General features: G+C 35.4%; 1 protein-coding gene and 1 non-coding gene across 5 annotated transcripts in view; one reads left to right on the top strand and one right to left on the bottom strand.

The window, feature by feature from the left end:
* The window catches only part of B3GALT1 (beta-1,3-galactosyltransferase 1), a 371348-nt gene that overhangs the window by 131020 nt on the left and 226532 nt on the right, over nt 1-13796 (top strand). The window lies entirely within an intron of this gene.
* LOC112132459 (U7 small nuclear RNA) lies at nt 8018-8079 on the bottom strand. Its single transcript, XR_002914226.1, has one exon. It is a non-coding gene; the product is annotated as a U7 small nuclear RNA (small nuclear RNA).

Genomic DNA, 13796 nt, shown 5'->3' on the forward strand with positions numbered 1-13796 from the left:
TAAAAAAGGATGTTCATGTCCTTTGCAGGGACATGGATGAAGCTGGAAACCATCATTCTCAGCAAACTTACAAAAGAACAGAAAACCAAACACCGCATATTCTCACTTGTAAGTGGGAGTTGAACAATGAGAACACATGGACACAGGGAGGGGAACATCACACACTGGGGCTTGTCAGGGAGTAGGGGGCAAGGGGAGGGATAGCATTAGGAGAAATACCTAATGTAGATGACGGGTTGATGGGTGCACCAAACCACCATGGCACGTGTGTACCTATGTAACAAACCTGCACGTTCTGTGCATGTATCCTAGAACTTAAAGTATAATAATTAACAAAAAAGAAAACACATAGTCATTTCTGATTAATTGAACATAAATTCAATTGAATGCCAACTGTGAATATTGTGTAGCAGGATGTTTTCACTGGACATAAGGGATGTATTTAATATATGAACTCAACATTTTAGGCAGGATAAAAATGTAGACAAGTAACTATAACACATGGCCGTGTTTAGTCATGGTATTAACTGCTACCAGAACACCAATGAAGTAAAAATGGATGCTTTTCTGGGATATTGGGAAGTCTTAAAGTAGAGGAATCATCTGATCTCAGTTTTGAAGGGTGCATATAATTTAGACAAGTCAAGATTCAATGGGCTAAGAATATTCTGAACAAAATCATAGAATCTGCAATGGCCAGAGTATTTTCCAGAAACAGGCCTCAAACTAAGATGTTAAAAATGTTAAAATGATGGGAAATAGAGTTGACAGGTAAGCAAGTTTAGATGCATTTTCACCACCAAGTTCTTTTTCTCAGGTGTTCCGGAAAGACATGTTGATGACATTCTAATCTTAGACCCCTGGAGATTGAAATCCCTCATAAGCAAGAACTGACCTTCAGCTTTCTTTAATAGGCTTCCTTACAGTTTTCCAAAGTAACTTAGGACAGCATGTTGAAGAACAGGAAAGGAAATTGTAACTAAACACTCATAGGAACTTCAGTTAAAATGAAACTCGAAACAGTTCGTGTTTGTTACATGCCAGCACTGTGCTAAGCATTTTACATATTTTAGCTAATGTTCAAAGCAACTTTGTGACAGACATGAGCGTTTTATTTGTGAGAAAGCTGAGTTTAAGTACCTTGCCCAAAGTCAAACAACTAGTTAACAAGAGCTAGAATTTTACTACAGTCTAACTCCCAAATTTAAATTTATATCCACTATATTATATGACTACCAATCACTTTTCAAGTACAGATTCAAATAGGTGGGATTAGCTCTTTGGTTTGCCATGTGAAAGGAGGGATTTGGAGGCATTATTTTCTTTTAGTTTATTTGTTCTTTTTGCAAAGTTATTTCTGCTTTGGAATGCTATTTGCATCAAACCATATGAAGAATGCTCATGAGGAGCATCCAGTATTTATAACTAGGAAATAACCTATAATTACCTACTTTATGGAAAAAATTACTGAATAGCTGTCTAAAGATTGGTCAATTCTAACTGATCAACTGGCTAGTGATTTTCTATCAGCCTAAAGAATTTACCATTCCCTTGGGTCAAATTTCATTCCATAAAGAATAGAGGGCTAGGCCTAATTGGAGAATAAATCTCAGGCATGCATCATGAGAAATACAGATTTTATTTTATTTTCTACAAATAACTTCTCATGGAGGTGCCTTGAACTTCAGAAAAAATTGGAGTTCTACAGACTAAAGTGTGGTAAATTGGAAAAGTATAAACCCTTCCCTCTTTTTCTTTCAAACAATTTAAAATCCAAGTCATGTGCTTTTTGATTTTTTAAAAAATATAGACCAGTCTGCAACTCCAAATGCCACAAAATGCCATAGAAATAAAAATGGATGGCTAACCTTTGAGGAAGTACTGACGTGGCCACAATAATTCTGACCTTCACCAGTTCAGTACTTTGATAACAGCTTTGTCATTCCTTTATTTGGAGTACTTTTAAATACTATGTAATGGGCTAAAAACATTTTCTTGACCAAGCAGTATTTAATGGAGCAATACAAAACAGGTGTGTGTTCCTATGATATGATTATTTGATTAGTAAAATAAAAATTTTGAAAAGGCCGACTGTCAGAAGAAGAAATTGGATATAAAACACTAAACCAAATCAACCCACACCCTGATGTTTATTTTCACATTCAGAAGGGAAAATCCACTAATACCCAATTCTTTATTTTCCATGTCAAAGGAGAGCTTTAGATTTGTGTTATAATTAACTGTATGGCATGATTCATTGCAAACTATACTTTCTCTGCAATTTACTTGTAATTAATTTTCTTCTTTTTAATCTTTGGAAACTGGCTTTTGTTTCTGTCCCCCCCTTTAATTTATGTAATGATTGTCCATTGACTGCAGAATTATATTTGGGTGTGACAGATTAAAATGAGGCTGTAGTAATGTGTGTAGAGATATTTGTAATGTCTGCTTTCTACTTGAAGGTAGGTCATATAAATTAGAAACCATCCTAGATGACAGAAAAATCAACGACCAGGATATATATGTATATATAACCTAAGCCGCAGCAATATTTGCTGAAAACTCCAAAACAATTTCACTTTGAAGGGAACAATTTTCAGCTCAACTGAAAGTACAGCAAAAGGGTTAGGAAAAAGAAAAAGAGAAGGTGATTTGAAAAGAAACATGAAGTTGGTCATGAGCAGAATAAAAACTATTTAAGTAAATACCATATTTATATTTTGGTGTTAAAGTGGCAGTGGACCTTAGCCATATCAAGATTTTTTAAATTTTAAATTAAATAATACATTTATAAATAATAAAATCATACTGAAATCTCTAATTCTAATCCAAACCCACATAGATCTTCTTTGCCTTCCTCCATTAAATATGTGTATCTTCTTTATCTCACAGTAAGAAGCTTTGCACTCAACAATATCAATGTATTCACTCATTTGCTCCATCCTACAATATAGGACAACAAACCTATTAAGTAAAAGTCGAGATTGCTTTATGATTCCATGTCAAGAATTTGGGTGTCTGGATAGTGTATTTTGAGGCTGAAAATGTTGCCAAACAGGCAGATTTCATCAGAAATAGATCTGGAGAGAACATACAGTTCTTTTTAGTTCCTGATTCATTCTCTTATCCAAAGACCCAGAAAAAAAAACCAAAACAGGGAAATGTATTTTTCCCTCTTAGTGGTTTTGGATTGTTTGCTATCTTTCTGTTAATATCAATTTAATGAAGAAAGTTAAACATTGAAAAAATATAATATGGTTATTTATTCCTATGTCTCTTTATATGTAGTATTAAGTATTCTGTAAGATGCTAATAGGAAAATTTCACAACCAAATACATATAGTAAATATTCAATTAAGCATATTTATAGTCACAGCAGAGACTCTTGGGGTTCTTAACATATTAACATGCTAATAAGGTGGGGGAGAGAGTGGAAAGGAGTACAAAGTCTCTTGATCCTAAAACTCTTTACTAAGATAGTTTTCTTCGAAACACAAAGCAATTATCACAGTGTATGTTTTCACATTTACACAGTGATTTCATTAATATCTGCCTAGATGAATGCTCCAGGAAGGCAAGGGCTATGTGTATTTTTCCTCATCATTTTATTTCCAGTACCCAGCATAGTGCACTTTGGTGTAATTGCGGTTTGGGGTCACCAGGGCTCAGGTCTTCATAATTCAAGTTTATCTAATCTATAATGTGTGTGTGTATGTGTGTGTCAGTTTTTTTATAATGTTTGCTTTTTAAAATATATTGTCCTGTGAATTTTAACAGACCTGTACAGCTGTGTAGGCATCACCACAATCAAGATGTAGAGTATTTCCATTACACTGAAAAGTTTTCTTATGCTCCTTTATAATCAGTCTCCACTTCTCCCCTTTGTCCCCTCCAGACAATCAACTGATACCTGATTTCTGTCTCTATCAGTTTGCCTTTTCTGGAATGACATATAAATTGAATCATACAATATATAACTTTTTGAGTCTGGCATATTTCTTCTAGCATTATGCATTTGAGATTCATCCATGTTGCTGCATGTATCTGCAGTTTATTCCTTTTTATTGCTGGTAGTATGCCCTTGTATGAATGTACCACAGTTTGTTTTTCCCTTTTCACTTGATGACATTTGAAATGTTGCGAGATTTTTGCAATAAGGAATAAAGCTGCTATAAATATTTGTGTACAGGTTTTATGTGAACTTATATCTTTTTTTATTTTGGGTAAATACCTGGGAGTGAAACAACTGGGTCGTATAAGAAGTGTATGCTAAATTTTTTAAATATTAAATTACCAAATCATTTTCTGATGTGGCTGTAACCCATTTGTGTTCCCACCAGCCATATGTGAAAGTTCTAGTTGTTCTACATCCTTGCCAGCATTTGCTATTGTCAGACTTTTTAACCCATTATGAGTATTCATATGAATATGTGACACATGCTAAAAGGTGTGTGGTGGTATCTCATTGTGACTTGAATTTGCATTCCTCTGCTGACTGATAATTTTGAATAACATTTGATGTGCTTATTTTCTGCCTGCCTCAATTCTTTGATGAAGTGTCCATATTACTTTGTTGCCCATTTAAAAAAATTTGGATTATTGTTTTATTATTATTGCAATTTGAGATTTCTTTACATATCCTGGTGTAAAGTCCTTTGTCATATATATGTTTTGCAAATACTTTCTCCCAGTCTGTGGCCTGTCTCTTCATTTTCTTAACAGTGTACATTGTGTTTTTGACTCCAAATGATGTTTTTAGCCTGTTGTTCCATTGTGAATTGGAGAGAATAAACTAAAACCCTTTACATGGAAGTGGCCTTTGTGTATCAGTATACATTATGATTTCACTTTAATTCCATTTAAGATCTATGAGAGTAAACTTTTAGGAGACAGAGTTGAGATGATTCCTTCTACAGTCATTCTTCCTATTTCGAAACTTGGCTTGTAGTACCATTCAATAAAAACTCAGATTGTATATCTAACCTCTACCCAAATCATGGATGGATATGTGGCCAATCTTTTAAGATACAAACTTTGAAGATGAACCTACCTGGCCTCCCAGTTTCACCTTGATCCTCAGCCACCAGCAGGATTTCTGTTGAGTGGTAAAAATAAAAGATAAGCGAGCTAGTGGATTTAATAATTCTTATTTTTAAATCAATGGTCTGAGTATAAATCATTGTAAGAATTCACTCAAATTCTCTTGTGTCTCTAATATCACTGAACTAGGTAAACATAACAAAAAAGTGGAAGGTGGAGGCATGGGCCTGGGAATAAATTCTCTATGGGACTTCGGGAGCAAGCTGTCAGGCTTCCATCTTCATTGTATTAACTGTAAGCAGTAAAGGCCTATATTTTACTAAAAATATATATATTCAATGGAGTGAGGTGGTGATATGTCATATCATAAATTTTATAGGTTTCAGATTTATTAGTGTGGGAAATGTTATTTGTTCTGTGGAAGTTACTTGCATAGGGCACATGGTATAGAAGAAAATGTGCCAGAATCTAGCAATCTAGGTCAAGGTCACTAGTATCTACTATTAATATTTGGAGCCTACCATAAATTGGACATAAGGGAAGTAAAAATAACCTCTGTGAGTTATATTGTATAGCCAACAGAGGATGGATTGGAGCAGAGATATGTAGTGATTCCTTAGAGAGGCAAAATGGCTTTTCAGATATGGTTTTCCAGTAACAATATTGAATATAAGCATACCTAATCAACCAGAAGAGAAAATCGGTGATCTTGTAATGTCTAAGAGATAGGTAAATTTTAACAGAGGAGTTTTGGTGTAAAAGTCCCATTGGCAAGGCCAGAACTTTTCTGAACAGGGATGAACTGCACATATTTGGCCTGAAGTTATTAAACTTTGGAATCATTTAAATAATTTTCCCTTGTTTTAATTTTGAGGTCAGCCTATGGGCAGATAATTTATTCATCACATAGATGAGAGTTCGAGTGCACACAACTGTTTTATTTCTCATCATGAATTAATTAATATACACTCCATTTTCATACATGAATTAAGTTAACATGAGCTCATCCTAAAAAAGGTCCTCTATGGATTCATTCTCTTCTGTCATAATTTTATTGCTCTAACTATGTAATATCCTCTGAACCTCTGAACCATTGTTTTATTAACATTTTTCTTTAAATTAACTCATCCCTTTTTTAAACTGAGCCTCAGATTAAAGATTAATATCTGAGGTCAGTGAACTAGTTATGTTATTTCCCTAAGACACATTAGAATAAATTACTACAGAAATAAAAATTTTTTGTGCATGGATCAAAAATTACCTTGCATGCCACACTTTGTAAACACTGCTTTATACCTTGGCAGATTTACAAATGTAATGCCACCCTGTGAGAAGCCAGCTGACCTTTTGTGGTGACACCAGCTCATTAAGTGCTTTTTGCATTTGAAAATTATGTACTAAATAATTACATGACTAGCCATATCACACAATTGGTCTCTCTGGGCATTTTTTTCTTGGTATGTAAAATTAAGCATTTTCCAACTCTAAATGTTATGACACTAGACAAAACTATATGTGACATACATAGAAAGAACAGGAAAGAGAACAGAGACAATATTTGACCTTAGAGAATTGAATTGAGCTCTCTAACCTCCACGTTCTTATCAGTAAAATAGGTGTACTAGTATAATTAGCATCTCTGGGTTGTTGTAAGGATTAAATGAGATTAGATACACAAAATACACTTACCACAATGCATTAAATGTAGGCGTATTGGTTAGTTATGCAGAAGATGAGGGAGTAGAGGAACAAGTTAAATGACATCCTGAGGAAACAACCAAACAGGGTTGATCTCTTCATAAAGTCAATGTCATCCTTAAAAAATGTATGAAGAAGCTTATTGTTCTAGATTATGAGAGATTTTAAAAACTTGACATCTAAATTCAAGATGTCATCATTAATTAAATACAAGTTCTACAGAAATCAATTGATGACAATTGTGAAATAATTGGAGACATTTGGGTAGTCACTGGGTATTATTAATTATTATTATATTTGACAATTATTGTTAATTTTGTTAGATACAGAAATGGCTGTACAAGATGATGTTCTTGGTTTTAAGCACTAAGTGCTGAAGGATTTTGGAGTGAAGTGTCATGATATCTGCAGTTTATACTGAAATTATTCAGCAAAAAAAAAAAAGCTAGATAGATAATTGAAAGAATCATCAAATAGGGCAAAATGTTGATAATTTTAATCAAGACGGGGTGTGTGGGTGCTTATTGTACCAAACTTTGTAATTTTCTGTATATTTGAAAATTGTCATAATACAAACTTTGAAAGAATGATCCAAATGCATTGATAGGGAACAGATTCCAAGAAATACTGTAGAACAAATATACCAAAATGCCAAGGAGTGTACAGAATAGTCCCATTGTGTACGACTTTCTTGCTCCTTATTTCTCTCCTTCATTCCTGCCTTCTTTCCTTTTCTTCCTATTTTCAAAGAATGAAAAAGAAACTATCAACCATCATTTATTTTTCAGAAGAGGAACTAGGATTGGGGGTAAAAAAAAAGGGGGGGGGATTTTACTTTTCATTTAACTTTGCTCAATACTATTTGAATTTTTTAGCATATTCATATGTTGCTTTAACTCTTTTTTAATGTTTAAATAAAAGTCACAACCAAGTATTTTTAAGTTAATTATTATTAGCTATTTAGCCAAAATTATTAGTGTTTCTCTGAATGAGACTCTTCCTTTGAATAAACAGGGCATCATGTTCTGAAACCAATGATTCTGTGCAGAGTGCCTACTGAAGATGCTGATTTGACCATAAAGAAAACAAGGGTTGATCAGGACAAAACACCTGTAGAAGAGAAAAGTTTGCCATACACACCTGCCATTCACATGAATAGAAGACATTTTCAGATACCTGCTCCTTAGATTCTACAATTTGCCCTTTTAAAAACTCCAGATTAATGTTAGAGCTTTCTGAGATTTTTGTCTAGCAGGATAACGCAATAGATAAGTATTTTTATGGTTTTCTGGTGGAAACTGTAAAACCTGCTAGACAAATTCTAAAAGAGGTCTAATACTAATCTGGATTTTAAAAATTTTTTTACTAATCTGGATTCTTAATTAATTAATTAAAGTACAGATTGTTTAAATAGTCATGTTCACCCTTATAATGTAATTTTAAAATTTTTTATTGGAATATATTTTTCTTAGTTTTCTTAGTTGAATAGTAGTTTTTTAGAATAGGCTAACTACAAATACTAGCTTTCTTTCCTCTCTCTCTCTTACCTACCTCTCCTTTTCTTTTTTTTTTTTTACTTAATCTCTTTTTTTTATTATTAATATACTTTAAGTTCTGGGATACATGTGCAGAATGCGCAGGTTTGTTACATAGGTATACCCGTACCATGCTGGTTTGCTGCACCAATCAACTCAGCTACATTAGGTATTTCTCCTAATGCTATCCCTCCCCTAGCCCCCCACCCACCGACAGGCCCCGATGTGTGATGTTCCCTACCCTGTGTCCATGTGTTCTCATTGTTCAACTCCCACTTATGAGTGAGAACATGTGGTGTTTGGTTTTCTCTTCCTGTGTTAGTTTGCTGAGAATGATGGTTTCCAGCTTCATCCATGTCCCTGCAAAGGACATGAACTCATCCTTTTTTATGGCTGCATAGTATTCCGTGGCATATATGTGCCACATTTTCTTTATCCAGTCTATCATTGATGGACATTTGGGTTGGTTCCAAGTCTTTGCTATTGTGAATAGTGCTGCAATAAACATACTTGTGCCTGTGTCTTTATAGTAGAATGATTTATAATCCTTCAGGTGTATACCCAGTAATGGATTGCTGAGTCAAACAGTATTTCTAGTTCTAGATCCTCGAGGAATTGCCACACTGTCTTCCACAGTGGTTGAACTAATTTACACTCCCACCAACATTGTAAAAGTATTCCTATTTCTCAACATCCTCTCTGGCATCTGTTGTTTTCTGGCTTTTTAATGATTGCCATTCTAACTGGCATGAGATGGTATCTCATTGTGGTTTTGATTGGCATTTCTCTAATGACCAGAGAGGGTAAGTTTTTTTTTTTCATATGTTTGTTGGCTGCATAAATGTCTTCTTCTGAGAAGTGTCTGTTTATATCTTTCGCCCACTTTTTGAAGGATTCGTTTATTTTTTTCTTGTAAATTTGTTTAAGTTCCTTGTAGATTCTGGATATTAGCCCTTTGTCAGATGGATAGATTGCAAAAATTTTCTCCTGTTCTGTAGGTTGCCTGTTCACTCTGATGATGGTTTCTTTTGCTGTGCAGAAGCTCTCTAGTTTAATTAGATCCCATTTGTCAATTTTGGCTTTTGTTGCCATTGCTTTTGGTGTTTTAGTCATGAATTATTTGCCCATGCCTATGTCCTGAATGGTATTGCCTAGGTTTTCTTCTAGGGGTTTTATGGTTTTAGGGCTTACATTTAAGTCTTTAATCCATCTTGAGTTAATTTTTGTATAAGGTGTAAGGAAGGTGTCCAGTTTCAGTTTTCTGCATATGGCTAGCCAGTTTTCTCAACACCATTTATTAAATAGGGAATCCTTTCCCCATTGCTTGAAAGTGATGGAGAGAATGGGACCAAGTTGGAAAACAGTGTTCAGGATATTATGCAGGAGAACTTCCCCAATCTAGCAAGACTGGCCAACATTCAAATTCAGAAAATACAGAGAACACCAGAAAGATAATCCTTGAGAAGAGCAACCTCAAGACACATAATTGTCAGATTCACTGAGGTTGAAATGAAGGAAAAGATGTTAAGGGCAGCCAGAGAGAAAGGTCAGGTTACCCACAAAGGGAAGCCCATCAGACTTGTAAATGGGCTAAGTGCCCCAAATAAAAAGACACAGACTGGCAACTTGGATAAAGAGTCAAGACCCATGGGTGTGCTGTATTCAGGAGACCCATCTCACATACAAAGATACACATAGGCTAAAAATAAAGGAATGGAGGAATATTTACCAAGCAAATGGAAAGCAAAACAACAACAACAACAAAAAAAAAAACAAAAAAACCAGGGGTTGCAATCCTAGTCTCTCATAAAACAGACTTTAAACCAACAAAGATGAAGAAAGACAAAGAAGGGTATTTACATAATGGTAAAAGGATCAATTCAACAAGATGAACTAACTATCCTAAATATATATGCACCCAATACAGGAGCACCCAGATTCATAAAGCAAGTTATTAGAGACCTACAAAGAGACTTAGACTCCCACACAATAATCACAATAATAGTGGGAGACTTTAATACCCCACTGTCAATATTAGACAGATCAACAAGACAGAAAATTAACAAGGATATTCAGGACTTGAACTCAGCTCTGGACCAAGCAGACCTAATAGACATCTACAGAACTCTCCACCTCAAATCAACAGAATATACATTCTTCTCAGCACCACATCACAATTATTCTAAAATTGATCACATAATTGGAAGTAAAACACTCCTCAGCAAATGCAAAAGAATGGAAATCATAACAAACAGTCTCTCAGACCACAGTGCAATCAAATTAGAACTCAGGATTAAGAAACTCACTCAAAACCACACAACTACATGGAAACTGAACAACCTGCTCCTGAATGACTGCTGGCTAAATAAATAATGAAATTAAGGCAGAAATAAATAAGTTCTTTGAAACCAATGAGAACAAATACACAACATACCAGAATCTCTGGGACACAGCTAAAGCAGTGTTTAGAGGGAAATTTATATCACTAAATGCCCACAGGAGAAAGCAGGAAAGATCTAAAATCAACACCCTAACATCACAATTACAAGAACTAGAGAAGCAAGAGCAAACACATTCAAAAGCTAGCAGAAGGCAAGAAATAACTAAGATCAGACCAGAACTGAAGGAGATAGAGACACAAAAAACCCTTCAAAAAATCAATGAATCCATCAAAAATTCAATGAACCAATGAATCCTGGTTCAAAAAACCAGGAGCTGGTTTTTTGAAAAGATCAACAAAATTGATAGACAGCTAGCAAGACTAACAAAGAAAGGAGAGAAGAATCAAATAGATGCAATAAAAAATGATAAAGGGGTTATCACCACCGATCCCACAGAAATACAAACTATCATCAGAGAATACTATAAACACCTCTATGCAAATAAACTAGAAAATCTAGAAGAAATGGATAAATTCCTGGACACATGCACCCTCCCAAGACTAAACCAGGAAGAAGTTGAATCCCTGAATAGACCAATAACAAGTTCTGAAATTGGGGCAGCAATTAATAGCTTACCAACCAAAAAAAGCCCAGATCCAGATGGATTCACAGCCTAATTCTACCAAAGGTACAAAGAGGAGCTGGTACCATTCCTTCTGAAACTATTCCAATCAACAGAAAAAGAGGGAATCCTCCCTAACTCATTTTATGAGGCCAGCATCCTGATACCAAAACCTGGCAGAGACACAACAAAAAAAGAAAATTTCAGGCCAATGTCCCTGATGAACATCAATGCAAAGATCCTGTATAAAATACTGGCAAACTGAATCCAACAGCACATCAAAAAGCTTATCTACCACGATCAAATTGGCTTCATCCCTAGAATGCAAGGTTGGTTCAACATATGCAAATTGATAAATGTAATCTATCACATAAACAGAACCAATGACAAAAACCACATGATTATCTCAATAGATGCAGAAAAGGTCTTGGATAAAATTCAACACCCCCTTTATGCTAAAAACTCTCAATAAACTAGGTATTGATGGAATGTATCTCAAAAAATAAGAGCTATTTATGACAAACCCACAGTCAATATCATACTGAATGGGCAAAAGCTGGAAGCATCCCCTTTGAAAACCAGCACAAGACAAGGATGCCCTCTCTCACTACTCCTATTCAAAATAGTATTGGAAGTTCTGACCAGGGCAATCAGGCAAGAGAAAGAAATAAAGGGTATTCAAATAGAAAGAAAGGAAGTCAAATTGTCTCTGTTTGCAGATGACATGATTGTATATTTAAAAAACCCCATTGTCTCAGCCCAAAATCTCCTTAAGCTGTTAAGCAACTTCAGCAGTCTGAGGATACAAAATCAATGTGCAAAAATCACAAGCATTCCTATACACCAATAATAGACAAACAGAGAGCCAAATCATGAGTGAACTCCCATTCACAATTGCTACAAAAAGAATAAAATACCTAAGAATACAACTTAAAAGGGATGTGAAGGACCTCTTTAAGGAGAACTACAAACCACTACTCAAGGAAATAAGAGAGGACACAAACAAATGGAAAAAAATTTCATGCTCATGGATAGGAAGAATCAATATTGTGAAAACGGCCATACTGACCAAAGTAATTTATAGATTCAATGCTATCCCTGTCAAGCTACCATTGACTTTCTTCACAGAATTAGAAAAAACTACTTTAAATTTCATATGGAACCAAAAGACTCCATATAGCCAAGACAATCCTAAGCAAAAAGAACAAAGCTGGAGGCATCATGCTACCTGACTTCAAACTATGCTACAAGGTTACAGTAACCAAAACAGCATGGTACTGGTACCAAAACAGATGTAGACCAATGGGACAGAACAGAGGCTTCAGAAATAATGGCACACATCCAAAACCATCTGATCTTTGACAAACCCGACAAAAACCAACCTCATCTTTTCTAAAGAGATTAAAAAAGAAATTGAACTGAACTAAGTAATGAGCAGAGTAAAAGCAACTTTGTCAGCAGCTGAGGAGATTAAGACTCTCAAAGCAATATTAACTTTAACCATCACTGGTTCTACTCCTGCCTGGCAGGTGAGCATGGCAGAGCAAGAGCAGAGCACCTTCTGATAATGGTGAAATAAAGGGGATTAGTTTACCCCCACCTAGAAATTCGAAAGACCCTCTCTTCACCAAGCTGAAGACATGCTCTGTAAGAAGGTAGGTACTCAGACACTTCTGCACTGTTGGTAAGAGTGTAAGTTAGTTCAACCATTGTGGAAGACAGTGTGGTAATTCCTCAAGGATCTATAACTAGAAATACCATTTGACCCAGCCATCCCATTACTGGGTATATACCCAAAGGATTATAAATCATTCTACTATAAAGACACATGCACACATATGTTTACTGTGGCACTACTCACAATAGCAAAGGCTTGGAATCAACCCAAATGCCCCTCAATGATAGACTGAATAAAGAAAATGTGACATATATACACCATGGAATACTACGCAGTCATAAAAAAGGATGCGTTCATGTCTTTTGTAGGGACATGGATGAAGCTGGAAACCATCATTCTTAGCAAACTATCACAAGAACAAAAAGCCAAACACCGCATGTTCTCACTCATAAGTGGGAGTTGAACAATGAGAACACATGGACACCAGGAGAGGAACATCACACACTGGGGCCTGTCAGTGGGTGGGGGGCTATGGGAGGGAAAGCATTAGGAGAAATACCTAATGTAGGTGATGGATTAATGGGTGCAGCAAACCAACATGGCATGTGTATACCTATGTAACAAAACTGGACATTGTTCTGCACAAGTATCCCAGAACTTAAAGTATAATAATAATTAAAAAAAATAGAAGGTAGGTACTCAGTAGTGTGCCCTTCTGGCTGCTCTCAGCTACCCTGATTAATTAGTGCCCATACTATTCCAGTTTGTTAGATATTTTGGCTCTCACCCATGTCTGCAGGAATATGTATGGGAAGCAAACTCAGACACCAACTCCTGTTCTGAATCAAGATGGATTTCTGTTGCTTTCACTTCTACTTTGTGGTGCGCGTATATGGTACTTA

This window comes from Pongo abelii, chromosome 11 (genome assembly GCF_028885655.2).
Source record: "Pongo abelii isolate AG06213 chromosome 11, NHGRI_mPonAbe1-v2.0_pri, whole genome shotgun sequence".
NCBI classification, from domain to species: Eukaryota; Metazoa; Chordata; class Mammalia; order Primates; family Hominidae; genus Pongo; species Pongo abelii.